The sequence below is a fragment of the Spinacia oleracea genome, chromosome 1 (assembly GCF_020520425.1).
Source record: "Spinacia oleracea cultivar Varoflay chromosome 1, BTI_SOV_V1, whole genome shotgun sequence".
Lineage (NCBI taxonomy): Eukaryota > Viridiplantae > Streptophyta > Magnoliopsida > Caryophyllales > Amaranthaceae > Spinacia > Spinacia oleracea.
In genome coordinates this window covers 127,526,462-127,540,898 of record NC_079487.1, presented here as the reverse complement: position 1 = coordinate 127,540,898, position 14,437 = coordinate 127,526,462, and the positions used below count along the sequence as shown (strand labels likewise).

The 14,437-nt window shown below is 33.3% G+C and overlaps 1 long non-coding RNA gene across 1 annotated transcript; it reads right to left on the bottom strand.

Moving 5' to 3' along the window:
* Positions 1-2,750: 2,750 nt before the first annotated feature.
* Positions 2,751-7,363, bottom strand: LOC130459820 (uncharacterized). Its single transcript, XR_008919459.1, has 3 exons — positions 7,145-7,363; positions 3,708-3,931; positions 2,751-3,043 (listed from the first exon to the last, which is right to left on the bottom strand). It is a non-coding gene; the product is annotated as an uncharacterized lncRNA (long non-coding RNA).
* Positions 7,364-14,437: the final 7,074 nt, after the last annotated feature.

The window sequence follows — 14,437 nt, the reverse complement described above, 5'->3', positions numbered from 1 at the left end:
AAAATAGGAAACCCGTAACCCGACCGTATCAAACCCGTTAAAACCGACGACCGATTTCGACCCGTTAATGCATGACCCGGACCCGAACCTGACACCCGACCGAAATATAACCGATGACAAAACTGAGTCAGCTTACCCGACCGAAAAATGACCCGAACCCGATTCAACACCCAACCCGATGTCAACCCGAAACCGATTATAACCCGATGAAACTTGTTATTGACTCAATTCGTGACAACCCATTACCTGAATTTACGCGACCTGTTGACAACCCGATTTGTCATTGACCTAACTAAATAATAACTTAAATCAAGTTAATATTATTTTTTATAATTACCTAATCTAGAACAAGTGAAAAGCGTTAAACCAAATTTATAAAAGTTAATTATAAGGTTACAACTTGATTAGACCTGATAGCTATCGTACCCGGTCTTAACCCGTGTCCGATGGTGAACACGACTGAAATTTAACCGACCCGATAATTATCCGATCCGAACTTGACCCGACTCGTTAAGACCCGAACCCGTAGTTGTACCCGACTAGAAAAAGACCCGACCCGAACCCGAACCGAACCCGACCTATACCGAAATGGAAAAATAACCCGACATGACCCGACAAATTTTCAACCTGACCGAACCCGACCTGAACCCGACCTACACCCGGTGATAAAATGACCGGGCACGACCCGACCAGATTATGACCCGTGACCCGAGATGATCAGACCCGGACCCGACTCGAGTAACCGTTTTGACAGCTCTAATCTTATAAGTTATTATTAGAGGTGTTAAAAACCAAAGGGACTGGGTTCGAATTCGGCATAAGTTAAGTGAATATCTTCAAAGCCAAACTAAACTTGGTACTCCGTATTAAAAAGGACTTCAAACCCAGAAAATTAGGTTGAGGGCCTGAAATTCAACCGAGCGACCTGTTTGACATGTCCAGTTATGGTGCACTAGACTCACTTTTACAAGAGTGAATAATTTTGTTGTTAAAGTCATCGGTCTAATGCTTTGACCCTTTGAGCTCAAGTTATCCTTTTATATTATTTAAGTGATTATCTATAAAAAGAAACCCTAATATGCAATGGAGTAATGAACACTTATATGGTTAGTTAAAAATATACTAGAAGAATAGTAACTAATGCATAGGTATTGATGTTACTCCGTATTTGACTTAGTTTCATTTATATATACGAGTGATTATTTACGAAGGGTAACTCTAATTGCAATGAATGGACTAATATGAAATATTAGCAGATTGCACATCTTATTATCAGATCATAGTAAGGGTAAACATTCATGGATCCCCAAAAATGCTATTTTTGTAACTTATGCTTGGTTATGGGTGTCAGATACGGGTGCATATTTGACGGACTGGCTTACAATGCCTAAATTTTAAGAGAGGGGCACACTACCTTAAATTTGGACGCGGGTGTAGGGACATGACATTTGAAAGTTGAACGTAGTTTTTCACCAGAGTTATCTGAATCAAAGCTGTTGAGAAGAGAAAGGAAGAGTGAGATTACCTGTGATTCTCTGAATGGTTGTCTGAATAGCACAATGCTAAATAGCAGTATAGCGCTCCTCTAAGCATGTCTTCCCTTCCTCCAAGTAGATAGCATCTTTAAGAATATCTTCCTTGCCTCTGATCCCATCGTCTTCTCTCCTGTCTAACTGTCTTACTTGATGTTCAAAGTGGTATGAACTTCATAGTGTCTAATTGCAAGGTAAAGTGTTCGTAATACCCATATCCTTCTCACATCCTGTCAACACGGATATGTCAGCCAAAACGCTTATACGAAGTAACTTATTATTCATAGATAATGGCACCAGTGATTTTGAGGGCCAAAAAGACATATCTTCGACAATGTGAGTTTAAACCACCAATTTGTGAGCCTATATTCCACCTAAAGGCTAAATACAGATAGGACTGGTCACATAAACCAGATCGATTAAAGAAAAAACGTCTGTCTAGACAATCTCCAGGTAATTGTCTTTTCAGTAATCAGTGTATGGAGTATTAGCTTAATAAGTCCCGAACCCCAGGAAGCTTTGATATCGTAATAAGTACATAGAGGAGCTATATGAAAATCAAGTGTGTACCCCATCAAAACAGCCTGCTACTCATGAAAGATCCAATCAATGGTCCACTTTCCTAAAGGTTACTGAAACCGAAAGCTATGCTTTAAAGACCAAGAAGTGATGCTGAGTTGAAACTCTAAAAACTTGAAGGTACACAAATTTCTAGTAATTTCAACATAATCCAAGGAAAATAGAAGTTTCCTCGTGGGATCAAGTCTAATGTTAAGAGTTCCGTTTCTTCTCATTAACTTACCTCCTTCCTAGGATTTCTGTAACAGCAAAATGTTAACAAACACCAATGACATACATTTCAATTCTTGGCTTACTCTATTTTCTCCTAATCGTATCTGCTCCAAAAGACATACCTTTTCCCTTACTAAGTCAAATACTACCTTACTTTCGCAATACACAGCATTTTGTCGACAGATTAAAGTCTTTTAAATGTACAGTCTAAATTGGAACATGAGCTGTATTTATTTATAGATATTAGTTGCAACTAGACACAATTTTTCAGTAAATTAAGCTCCCAGAGTCAAGATGTTCAATGATGTCAAGACCTTTGCTAAGGTTGCACAATGAAGCATGACAGAAAGAGGTACCTGAAGCATGTACGCAATCATCCCAGGAGCATGTATGCAATAATCTCAATCTGGTTTAGAAATTCTGGCAAGCAATTGGGATATTGTAATTTAAGCAGGGATCAGAAAATTGTTACATAAATCCAGACAATGGCATGTATATTCATGGATTTGAATTTCACTGTTAAAGTGTTTAAACTTTCACCATGCCTATGTACTCTTTCTTTGAATTTCTTTGTTAATGGCTTAAATAAGTCATGTGGCCTAGAGAAAGAGAGGGAGTACTAATACTCAAAAGTTTTTTACTTACTTTTATGCTATGCACATACCGGGGAAAGGGGGGGATGGTCCATGGGGGCAAGGGTGGTACATGCCAATGATTCACTGCAATCACATCAAGCAATTCAATTGCTCACTTCTTTGCATTCATTATATAATATGGAGTACATGTATTAGAATCAACAAACTCTTTCTTAAACATTGAGTTGGTTCAAACTACGTTTTGTTATGTAGAACTGGTATCTCCACTTCATAGCCAACTAAAAAAAAGAAAGATTCCAAGACAGCTAAAGGAACCACATCTATAACCAGCACCACCTTTCTAATAAAGGCATTCAAACTCTCACCACACATTAGTTAGCATCGTAGCTGATCACTCAATAGAGAAACTTCAAAATCTCAAAGGGCCAATCAATTTCTGAAACGTGTTTTGGCTATTGGTTGCAATTCACTTAAAGCTAGATATCAGCCACCAGTCATATAGTTCTATTTCCTTTTCCAAGCAAACAGATTCAAACTCCAAGGGAAATGTATTACAGAGTATCTAACACCAAATCCTAACTGTTAGGCATGAATCCAGTTTAGTAAGATGGAAATTAGTGTAGGCGCACAATATACTGCAAAATGGCTGCATAACAGAGAGAGAACTCAACAAGATATCATTAAAAATGATATAAAGATAATGAGTTGCAAGACAACATATGATGTTGGTAACATGTGATGATGCTATTGGATGACTGGATGTTAAAAACAGAAACAGAAGACAAACCTGTTGGTTTTGGCAGGTACGGCTTCTTAAAAAATGCTCAAATGCCCAACTTTCTGACGTTGACCGACCACAAAGATAACGTCGTCTCAAAAGGTTGAAAATCATTGTCTATTATGGAGATAATGAAGAGTTTTCACAGTGATTTCAAGTCAATTACCAAGTCCTTCATCTGCAAACCATAAATTTCCGAAAGGTGACAAATGGCGACCTCACTTACATTGAATCTGTAGTGAAGTTCATTAAACGGTAATGCTTATGTCAACATACCATCATAATATTTTGGTAAAGGGTGGGGGGCTCCAAAATACAGATGACAATGAAGACTGGTAACAGTTCACAACCAAAAGGTGCAGTATTGCAGTAACACTAGGAAAGTTCAGTTTCACATCAGATATCACTTGCGGGATCTTTCACCCGATCACCCCTACTTGAATAAAAGGTTGTAAAGCAAGGATCTTGATACAGTTCTACGATCTATATGTTCCGGCCACCCAATCCTACAATGATAAACTAACATCATGATGTATAGTCTTGCAAGTTTTTTACTTCCCCGTTAATTAGTCAAGCATACAAATTAGTGGAATAAATAGTACTTCTCATTGACATAACTACTTTAAAGAAACTAATCACATAAATATTTCCAGAAATCATACTAAAGAGTAAATAATCAATTACGATTGCAACATTCATGCAAAAGATCGATAGGATCTCAATTTCCACAACCTCGCACACATTATGTTGATATCAATTACCAGAAACTTAATAGGAAAAACTTAAAGAGTGAGACTTAAACATATTGGACTATCAGTCTATCACCATCATACTTATGCCAATAGATTAAGATCTTACAGCTTTACAGCTCCACTATATGACCTGATCCCATGTATCTCCTGCACTTCAAAATTAAATCTGGAACCTTACAACATGGTCATCATGGAATATTTTGTCTCATAAATGATTTAATGCTAAGCACCCTAAAGCCATTCATTTTCAAAATGCTCGGAAGAAGAATATGTTCATATTAAACATTTAACAAGTTCGATCTTTAAGCTAGAAATACAAATCTCCTGAGTGCAGCAGAGGAACTTTGAGGGAAGAAGTTTTGAAAGAACACAGCTTCCTGGCCTTTAAATTCCTACATGCTTATTTGCCAGATAATGGATTTAATCTGCTGTTAAAACAACAATTATTGTTGGAAAGCTACTCATTCCCCTCCACTTCTATGGTGGGTTCTACTTTCCTTATCAGAGTTTGACATTTTATAAATCCAACTGATGCCCTCCACTACTCATTACACATGCCTCACATTCAGAAGTCACAGAGGAAAAAAAATATCCCAAGTGCCTTTCATCACCACATCATAACAAGATATGCCCAAATGTATATAATTCTTAGACGGAAGGCGGAGACAGAAAGTGCGCGCCACACTTAACTTCAGAAAATTCCGGTTATCCTCCAAAAGAGCCCCATTATTTGACTTTTTTTCTGGCTTGGAGTAAAAAACGTCTAGGTGTGCATTATCATATCTTAAGCTTTCTAACAATAGCCTTCACTATATATATGTCAACGGTACAACTCTGTATAGTACTCCAGCTACCATAGTGTAATACCTCAAGTTCAGCAATAAAATATGGCTTCCCACATGCTTCATCTCTTTGTGATCATGCTCGCTTGTTCTTACCTTATCTCGTCAAATGCTATCCCCATGTCAAGTAAAATACAGCAAAACTATCTTAAATAAAGTCTCACTATGGTTGTTCTTTTTATATCTTTTCCTTGACTAGTCTTTGTTTTTTTGTCGGTGTTACCATTTCAGGGCTTAGCAATATCCAAAACAAAGGAAGAGAAGTTCTAGAAACAAGAAGCATAAATCAGGTATTTGTACATCTATATATGCAGCTCATGCACCATGTATGAAGGTCATTCCTTTTCCTGTAACTAATTTATGTTCTGTTTTCTAACAGGATCAGATGATACCAGAGGATAAGATGGAGGAGGATTCTATTGAGGGTAGGATGGATTTTGAGAAGAATGATTATGGACCGACAACATCAAATCCAGTCCACACCCCGAGGCCACCACGTCGATGATGCTAAGTGTGTTGCTTATCTCCACAGCTTGTAATAAAACCATAAAACCATATTTGCCATCATAGCTCAGGCAAGTGTAGGCGTGTAGCATATGATGGCAAATTCTGATCCTAACCCTTAATTATGGGGAGATCAGTACCATTAGCTATTTAGCCAACAACTAATGTAAATATCGAGCAATACTTCTTTGATGTATCCTTAATGGTTTGTCTTCAAGGAAATTACATGGCTGGCCCTATCTAATTAGGTTGATCATAAATGGGTTGGTCAGTTGGTAGCTAGGCTAGTTTCTGTTACATAGATATGTCTTAAGACTCTTAACCTGTAATGATCTTCTACTTTCTAATAGTATGAAATTTATCTTATAGAAATCATTAGATCACACTGTTCCAACTAGATTGTTAATTTCTTTCACTTTAAGGTTGATCAGACAAGAAGTACTAAAGTGCGTGCAAAACAGTATTCAGTTGTTCATGATTCAGACAGTCAGAAGATGTTTCAACTGATATTTCCTGTTAAGATTGACACAAGTACAATCAAGCTAAACTAGTAAAGTGATTATGTGAACTAACCAAGCATGCTAACCAAATATCAAGACACAGAAAATATCCACTGCCAATTAGCTTTCAACCAATCAGAAAATTATGTGGTTCTGGTCCAATTCCATAAGTAACACTATGTTAAATCGTACTACTTCGTAAAAGATATCCAAACCCGTTTATCAGAAATCTAATTTTACAAATGAACCCGAGTAACATAACATGTGTTTTTCTTCGTAAATTTTCATTGTCATTCATTTGGGGATAAAACTTCTCAGTTTTACATGCGGGTATAAATATATAACCATTGTAGCCAATTGTTACCAGATTACCATCTAGCAAATGAGCCATTGGTTTGATTACGTAAAATCCATATATCCGCATGCAAAAGGCAAGAGCATGAGAAAACAATCATCATTCATCAAAAGCAGCAAGTCTGTGGAATCATCACCAGGAACCAAAAGCTATTCATACATGATAAAAAAAAAAAACAATTAGGAAAGACTTAAAGATAGCAACTTGTTCACAGTAACAATGATAACTTTCATTGAGGACTTTCACCGAACACCTTTCGTGCAAAGTACAAAATAGCAACACAAGTCAACCCAATAATTCCCCTAATGGTGTGGACACCACAAAAATTGAAAATATGGAGATTTGGGCATATCAATTCAAGGGCTGATAATAAATGTAAGATTAGACAGCCTTAATTAAAGAGATTAAAGAACCCTAATTTATAAGCAAAGACATGTATCAAATGGAGTTAGTGGGGAAGATAAGAAGTGGGTGTGATGTGTGAGCCACTTACTTAATGTGATGTAAAAAGCTCCATTAGCTAGATCCCATCATTAAGGCCAGAAGATTTCAATGGATATTGCCCATATTTGTGTTGTCATCATCTGCTACAATTGTATAGCTTGTTTTTTGTCTTTGGGTCTCGCAAAACAGAAACAAAAGTTTCATTTTAACCAAAAAAACAAAGGTTTCATAATGTTTACATTATGGTACGGACTACGGAGTACTAATAAACCCACTCAACGTCTCAACCCTAACCAGTACTAATAAACCCACTCAACCCTAACCTTAGCCGTTATTTTTAATTTTACTGTATGGGTTCCGGTTTAATAAGATACCTTCCGTTTTCTTAAAATATACTCCGTACTACTCTGTACCTCTGTTTCAAAAATCAAAATGATCTGTATACTTTCCGCTTCATAATGTTCTTTACATTTTGCTTTATTCTATTTTTGGATGTGAAAATTTACTATCTTATTCCACAATACAATTTTCACCAACTTTATTTTATTTTTACTCATTTTTTTACTTACATACACTTACCTTTTTACACATTTCTCTTACTTTTTACATATTTTATTATATTCAACCAATTCCCAATTTTACCTTCATATTTGTGCAAATAGTAACCGTAAAAATCTTTATGAAACGGAGATAGTACGAAATATTTTTTCATTCTCTTTTTAATTTTTATGGAAAATTCGATGAATAACAATCAAAGTATACTCAATTATTTAAATGTATATTTACGTATGTATGAATACGAAAATGCCACTTGATTGACAAATTTCGTCAATTGACAAATTTAGTCAATCAAAGTGATTGACCGAACATCCTGTTAGAAAAGCGGATGAAACAATAGGGTGAAAGTAATGAAAAATGACCCAACAAACAATAAAAGGAGTAGTTAATTTTCTTCACCTTTTTGGAGACCCCACATACCAAACACTCGATAAAACACTTCACTTTATAACAACATTCTATATCGTAATTCCTCCAAAGGAATGGACTGGCTTGTGGTTGAATATTTGCACCAGGAACGGGTAGAGGTTGGGCTAAAACTAGTATAATACCCGTGTGATGCACGATTTATGATCTAAATATAAATTTATATGAAAATTTGGCAGTCAATTATCATTAAAATAGTGCATGGACAAAATTATTATTCATCCCTATTCATCATCTCATGTCAAACATTAAGTTATCTCATCCACCCTTCTTTTCGTTAGTCATATCTACTTAATACTTGTCTCATTTATCTCATTATTCGATCATTTAACGCCTACCCACCCCTCCCAATCTCCATCTCGAGAGATCAGGTATAAAATAAAATTCATCCAAGCTCCATCACCCACCTATGTAACCTCATCCCTAGTGTCAATTTTTATTTTATTTTTGGTAAAAGAGTTTTGAATTGTAAAACTATGTTCTGACGTCTTCGATAATTCAATTGTCTGGTTATATTAATTGAGTAAATGTATAAACATTATCATATGTACGTTAGTGTAAAAAAAATGTTGATATATTCATAATCATTTTGATGAAAGATAAGCGATTCGATGCGGGCGGGAGGGTCCAATTTAAAATTCGTTCTCGCCCCCGTTACCCGCTTGCGGATACATTTTTAACCACATCTCCCACCAAACTTTCATTGGTTCTCTCCCACTTGGAGAGGATGCCCGGAGGACTCCCAAAAAACCACCTCCGCTGACAATATGACATCTCTATATTCGGTAAATAAGCCACTTTACCTTTACCTAACTTTTGAATATATTGGCATAACTTTATTATTAAAATTAATTGTATTAGCTAAAATATTTAAAAATGACATCCATAATAGTTAGGATTGGGTTAGTGATCCAAGTCCAGGAAATGTAAACTCACCCCATCACCAAGGTGGGTACATGTTATCCTTATACCCGCTCACCAACACCAAATCTATATTTATTAGTAATATTAGTCAATCATCCACGTTATCTTCGTCTTCAGCCTTATCTAAAATATACCTCACGGAGTAAATGATTTGTAATATTTTACATTAACATATAAAGATTATTTTTGTTGTTCCAAACATAATAAGCAAACATATCGAATCATCTAAATCTTACTCCCTCCGTCCCATAATATAGCGCCTGTTTTCCTTAAATTGTGTCCCTAAATGATGTGCATATTTCTATTTTAAACCATTAATTTTTACCCATAATACCCTCATGCACTATTTGTAATTCCAATATTGTCCTAAATAAGTCAGAATTTTTACTTTGAAAATTATACTTTTTGACTTTTATTCAACTCATGTGCTTGATTTTTGTCTTTTTTAGGCCTATTTATTATGTACACGCCTTTAATCTCTAATTTCTCTCTTCATAAAAGCCAAGTAACATGTACTTTATCTTAAAAGTACAAATAATTATTGTTTTTATTATCAATGTTATCCTTTACCTTAATAACCGTGATTTTGGTCAAACGGACACTATATTATGGGACGGAGTGAGTATGATTATAGAAATAGTTGATTACGATAAATTAGTCAAAAGTTTAAATTAACATGCCCTTACGACTTCAATAATACTATGTGTAAGGGAATAACTGGTTATTTCTGAATTCGTGTAAAAATATCACGATAATGAGAACGTGAATCTTTTTTAAAATAATTGATAGTATTTATTATATGGCAAAAAAAATTAAATAATTGATAGTATTTATATATGACACAAATTTTTAAACAATTGAATGGATAGTACAAGTTCAACTATTATAAGATTTTCTATACGAAGTATTGGTTATCTGAAATTGCATTCAGTAGATTATAATGTAAAAATATATTACCCACCAAATGATCAAAAAAAAAACAAATAATACAAAAATTAAGCGAAGTATTAGATGATTCAATCAATATGTACGTTCAAGATTTATCAATTATACATTAGATTTAGGGGGAGAAATATTTTATACGGGGTAAAAAATATGGCTGGTCAAATATAATCAGTACTTGTTTGCTCAAAATATTATCTTTAACGTTAATTAAGCAATTGAACCAATAAGTTAAGAAATATAAGCGGTCGTTTGGTTAAGGGGGTCTTACACAAAGTTGCCGTTTTTTTTATTTTACAAATTTTTTGATTAGTGTTTGATTTTGGATTGACTTTTATTTTAGATTTATTTTTAATTATTAGAGTGTTTGATTTTGGATAGAGTTGTATATATTAGTAATTAATTCATTAAAATATCTACCTGGCGCACACACTTTTTTTTTGGACAATACTAAAAGTCCTGTATTTTTCACGTAAATATGAAGATTTGTGTTTTTGGAGTTTTTTTTTTAAAAAAAATAGATTAATATTTGATTTTGAATTGACTTTATTGTAGTTTTTTTTTATTATTATTAAAGTGTTTGATTTTGGATGGATTTGTATAACTTGTATATATTATTAATTAATTAATTAAAATATCTATGTGACACACACATTTTTTAATTCAAAAATAAATTAGAAATCTTACTTTTCATTGGTCGAAACCATTAGATTTCCTACGTGACACTCTAATAGCTCAACAAATATGCACGGTCATTTTTCAATGTGTTCTTTGAAAAATAAAATAAGAGATAATGTATGCCAAAATGAGTTAAGCTCCCTTATAATGAATGCGGCAGTTAAGGGTCTTATATTTTGAGTAGCGCTACACGATATATTGTATAAAGAGAATATTTATATATGATTCATGTAGTACAAACTTATAAGCTTTAATTAGTATGGATAAATAAATAAATAAAAGTACGGATAATAAAATACTACCATCTTCTAACGTCTTAGTTTGATTGACTGTACCTAAATAAGTTTGTGTACCCTTTATTTTATTAATTATCTCCATAATATCTACGGAGTAAATATTTTGATTATAAAATTTGTAATACAATATTTAAAATATATGTAGTAGGAGTTACTAAAAATCATTAAGTAATTACAACTCTATAGGTTTCCATATAACAATTATAAATCTATCTTACGTTGTACTATAATTTTACTAAAATATATCGTGAAAATCTACCATAAAGTTTCACTCCATGAAGTGTTTGTTGAAGAGCAAAAATAAATAAATTATAATATATACGTAGTAGTACCTAATGTGATAGGATAACATAGAACATGTTATATTTTAAAATATTATGTTAATTTTATCACATGCTTCTTAATATATATCTAAATACAAATGTTACAAAAATATAAATATAATACATACGAAAAGACCTTGATGTGTTCCTCTACTTATCTAGGATAACATATACTCCGTATATATATAGATGTTTAAAGACCTAGATAAGAATTAATCACAATTAGATATTTTTTTAAAGACCTAGATAAGTAGAGGAACACATAGACTTCCATTTTTTTAAAGACCTTGATATTGGTGTTAGTCTCTCATTTTACTTGCTTTGTCATCCCACTACAAGAAATTGTACCATTTAATGACGAGAAATCTCGTCCCTAGAGATCAATAGTGGTGGGATTTCCAGTCGCAAACCCATTATAAAAAGGGGATGAATTGATGAAAAATATCGTCGTTAGCCTATCGTAAAAGGGATATGCGATGGTTGTTCCCGTCTTTATTTGATTTTCAATGTGTTCTTTGAAAAATAAAATAAGAGATAATGTATGCCAAAATGAGTTAAGCTCCCTTATAATGAATGCGGCAGTTAAGGGTCTTATATTTTGAGTAGCGCTACACGATATATTGTATAAAGAGAATATTTATATATGATTCATGTAGTACAAACTTATAAGCTTTAAGTATGGATAAATAAATAAATAAAAGTACGGATAATAAAATACTACCATCTTCTAACGTCTTAGTTTGCTTGACTGTACCTAAATAAGTTTGTGTACCCTTTATTTTATTAATTATCTCCATAATATCTACGGAGTAAATATTTTGATTATAAAATTTGTAATACAATATTTAAAATATATGTAGTAGGAGTTACTAAAAATCATTAAGTAATTACAACTCTATAGGTTTCCATATAACAATTATAAATCTATCTTACGTTGTACTATAATTTTACTAAAATATATCGTGAAAATCTACCATAAAGTTTCACTCCATGAAGTGTTTGTTGAAGAGCAAAAATAAATAAATTATAATATATACGTAGTAGTACCTAATGTGATAAGATAACATAGAACATGTTATATTTTAAAATATTATGTTAATTTTATCACATGCTTCTTAATATATATCTAAATACAAATGTTACAAAAATATAAATATAATACATACGAAAAGACCTTGATGTGTTCCTCTACTTATCTAGGATAACATATACTCCGTATATATATAGATGTTTAAAGACCTAGATAAGAATTAATCACAATTAGATATTTTTTTAAAGACCTAGATAAGTAGAGGAACACATAGACTTCCATTTTTTTAAAGACCTTGATATTGGTGTTAGTCTATCATTTTACTTGCTTTGTCATCCCACTACAAGAAATTGTACCATTTAATGACGAGAAATCTCGTCCCTAGAGATCAATAGTGGTGGAATTTCCAGTCGCAAACCCATTATAAAAAGGGGATGAATTGATGAAAAATATCGTCGTTAGCCTATCGTAAAAGGGATATGCGATGGTTGTTCCCGTCTTTATTTGATTGTTAGCCCCATCGCAAAAAACTTTTGTGACAGAATTTTTAATCTGTCGTTATTGGGTTGTCAGATACAAATTCTTGTAATGCCCTTTTTTATTTATTAATCCTCTCTTATTTATATTGTTTTTGCATATTTTTTTGAGAAAAATAAGAAGAAATGCTCGAAGATCATCGCGCATTGTTTTAACATAATCTTGGTTGAATTAGGATGCAAGATTATTTTTATCTATGACTTATGGGTTTGGTAATATATAATGAGTATTCTTTTCTATATTGGATTTTGTACAGTACGTGGTACACGGAGAGGTTTGAGAATTAAAAGGAAAATTAGTTTAAATTGTTGTGTCAATGAGAATATGAGATATTGGTGGATCATTTTTTATGCATTTTCCATATTAGTTAGTGTTACCATAAAATACAATAAGTTAAATATGACAACAAAAAATTATATATTAATTAATTGTTGATATTAAAAGAGAGGTCAATCAATGAGTGACATTTGTCATCACCACATTGATTTCCTCTCTTTTAGTATAATAATAGATAGATAGATAGATAGATAGATGATTATGTGACCCATTTACAAAAGATGGGTGGTAATTTTATCTCTAAAATCATCAAACATTTAATTTTTCGAATTCTTATTTAGCCTAGTCGATCTGTAAATAAAAACAAAAAAACTAATATCTCGCACTTGATTATCAAAACACTGAAAAGACATTATCAACTTAATCATGGAAAGTTTTGATCTCTTTACTATATTCAAGGTTAAGTTCATGGAAATATAAGTTTCACATGCTATCATGATGCCATGTGACCCCCTTCTCTTGCATTTCTATATTTTTTTTTTCTTCTTTAAACCATCACACCTTTCCTCTTCCTTATAAATTCATTTTTATCAAATAATCGTGTATGTTGTGAATAAACAGGAGAGAATAGGGTTGTGTTCATTATTCCATATAATACTGGGTATATATAGGATACAATAGTTAGGGTTTGACTGAACCCTAGAATATTCCGGAAATACTAATGGGGGTATAATGGGCATCCAATTATATTTCATAACACTCCCCCTTGGATGTCCATTATACAAAAATAAAATTTCTCTCTTAAAATAAAATATTTCCTAATGCGCGAACGATGCTGCCTCATTAAAAACCTTACCAGGAAAACCCAGTGGGAAAAAACCATGGTTAAGGGAAAAAGAGTGCAGCGCGCATCTACTCCCCCTCATGATTACATAACTTGAGATCTTTGATACGAGACAATCCAATCTGGCAAACTAATTTCTTGAAAGTAGCAGTTGGAAGCGCCTTGGTAAATAGGTTTGCCAAATTTTCACTTGAACGAATCTGCAGAACCTGTACATCACCATTCTTCTGCAGATCATGGGTGAAGAAGAATTTTGGTAAAATGTGCTTTGTTCTATCACCTTTGATGTATCCATCCTTGAGTTGTGCAATGCATGTTGCATTATCTTCATACATAACTGTTTGAGCTTCTTTCCCTGTGGATATGCCACAATCTTCTCGTATATGTTGAATTACAGACCTTAACCATACACATTCACGACTAGCTTCGTGGATAGCTAAAATTTCTGCATGATTAGAAGAAGTATCTGCAATAGTTTGCTTCATGGAACGCCAAGAAATGGCAATAC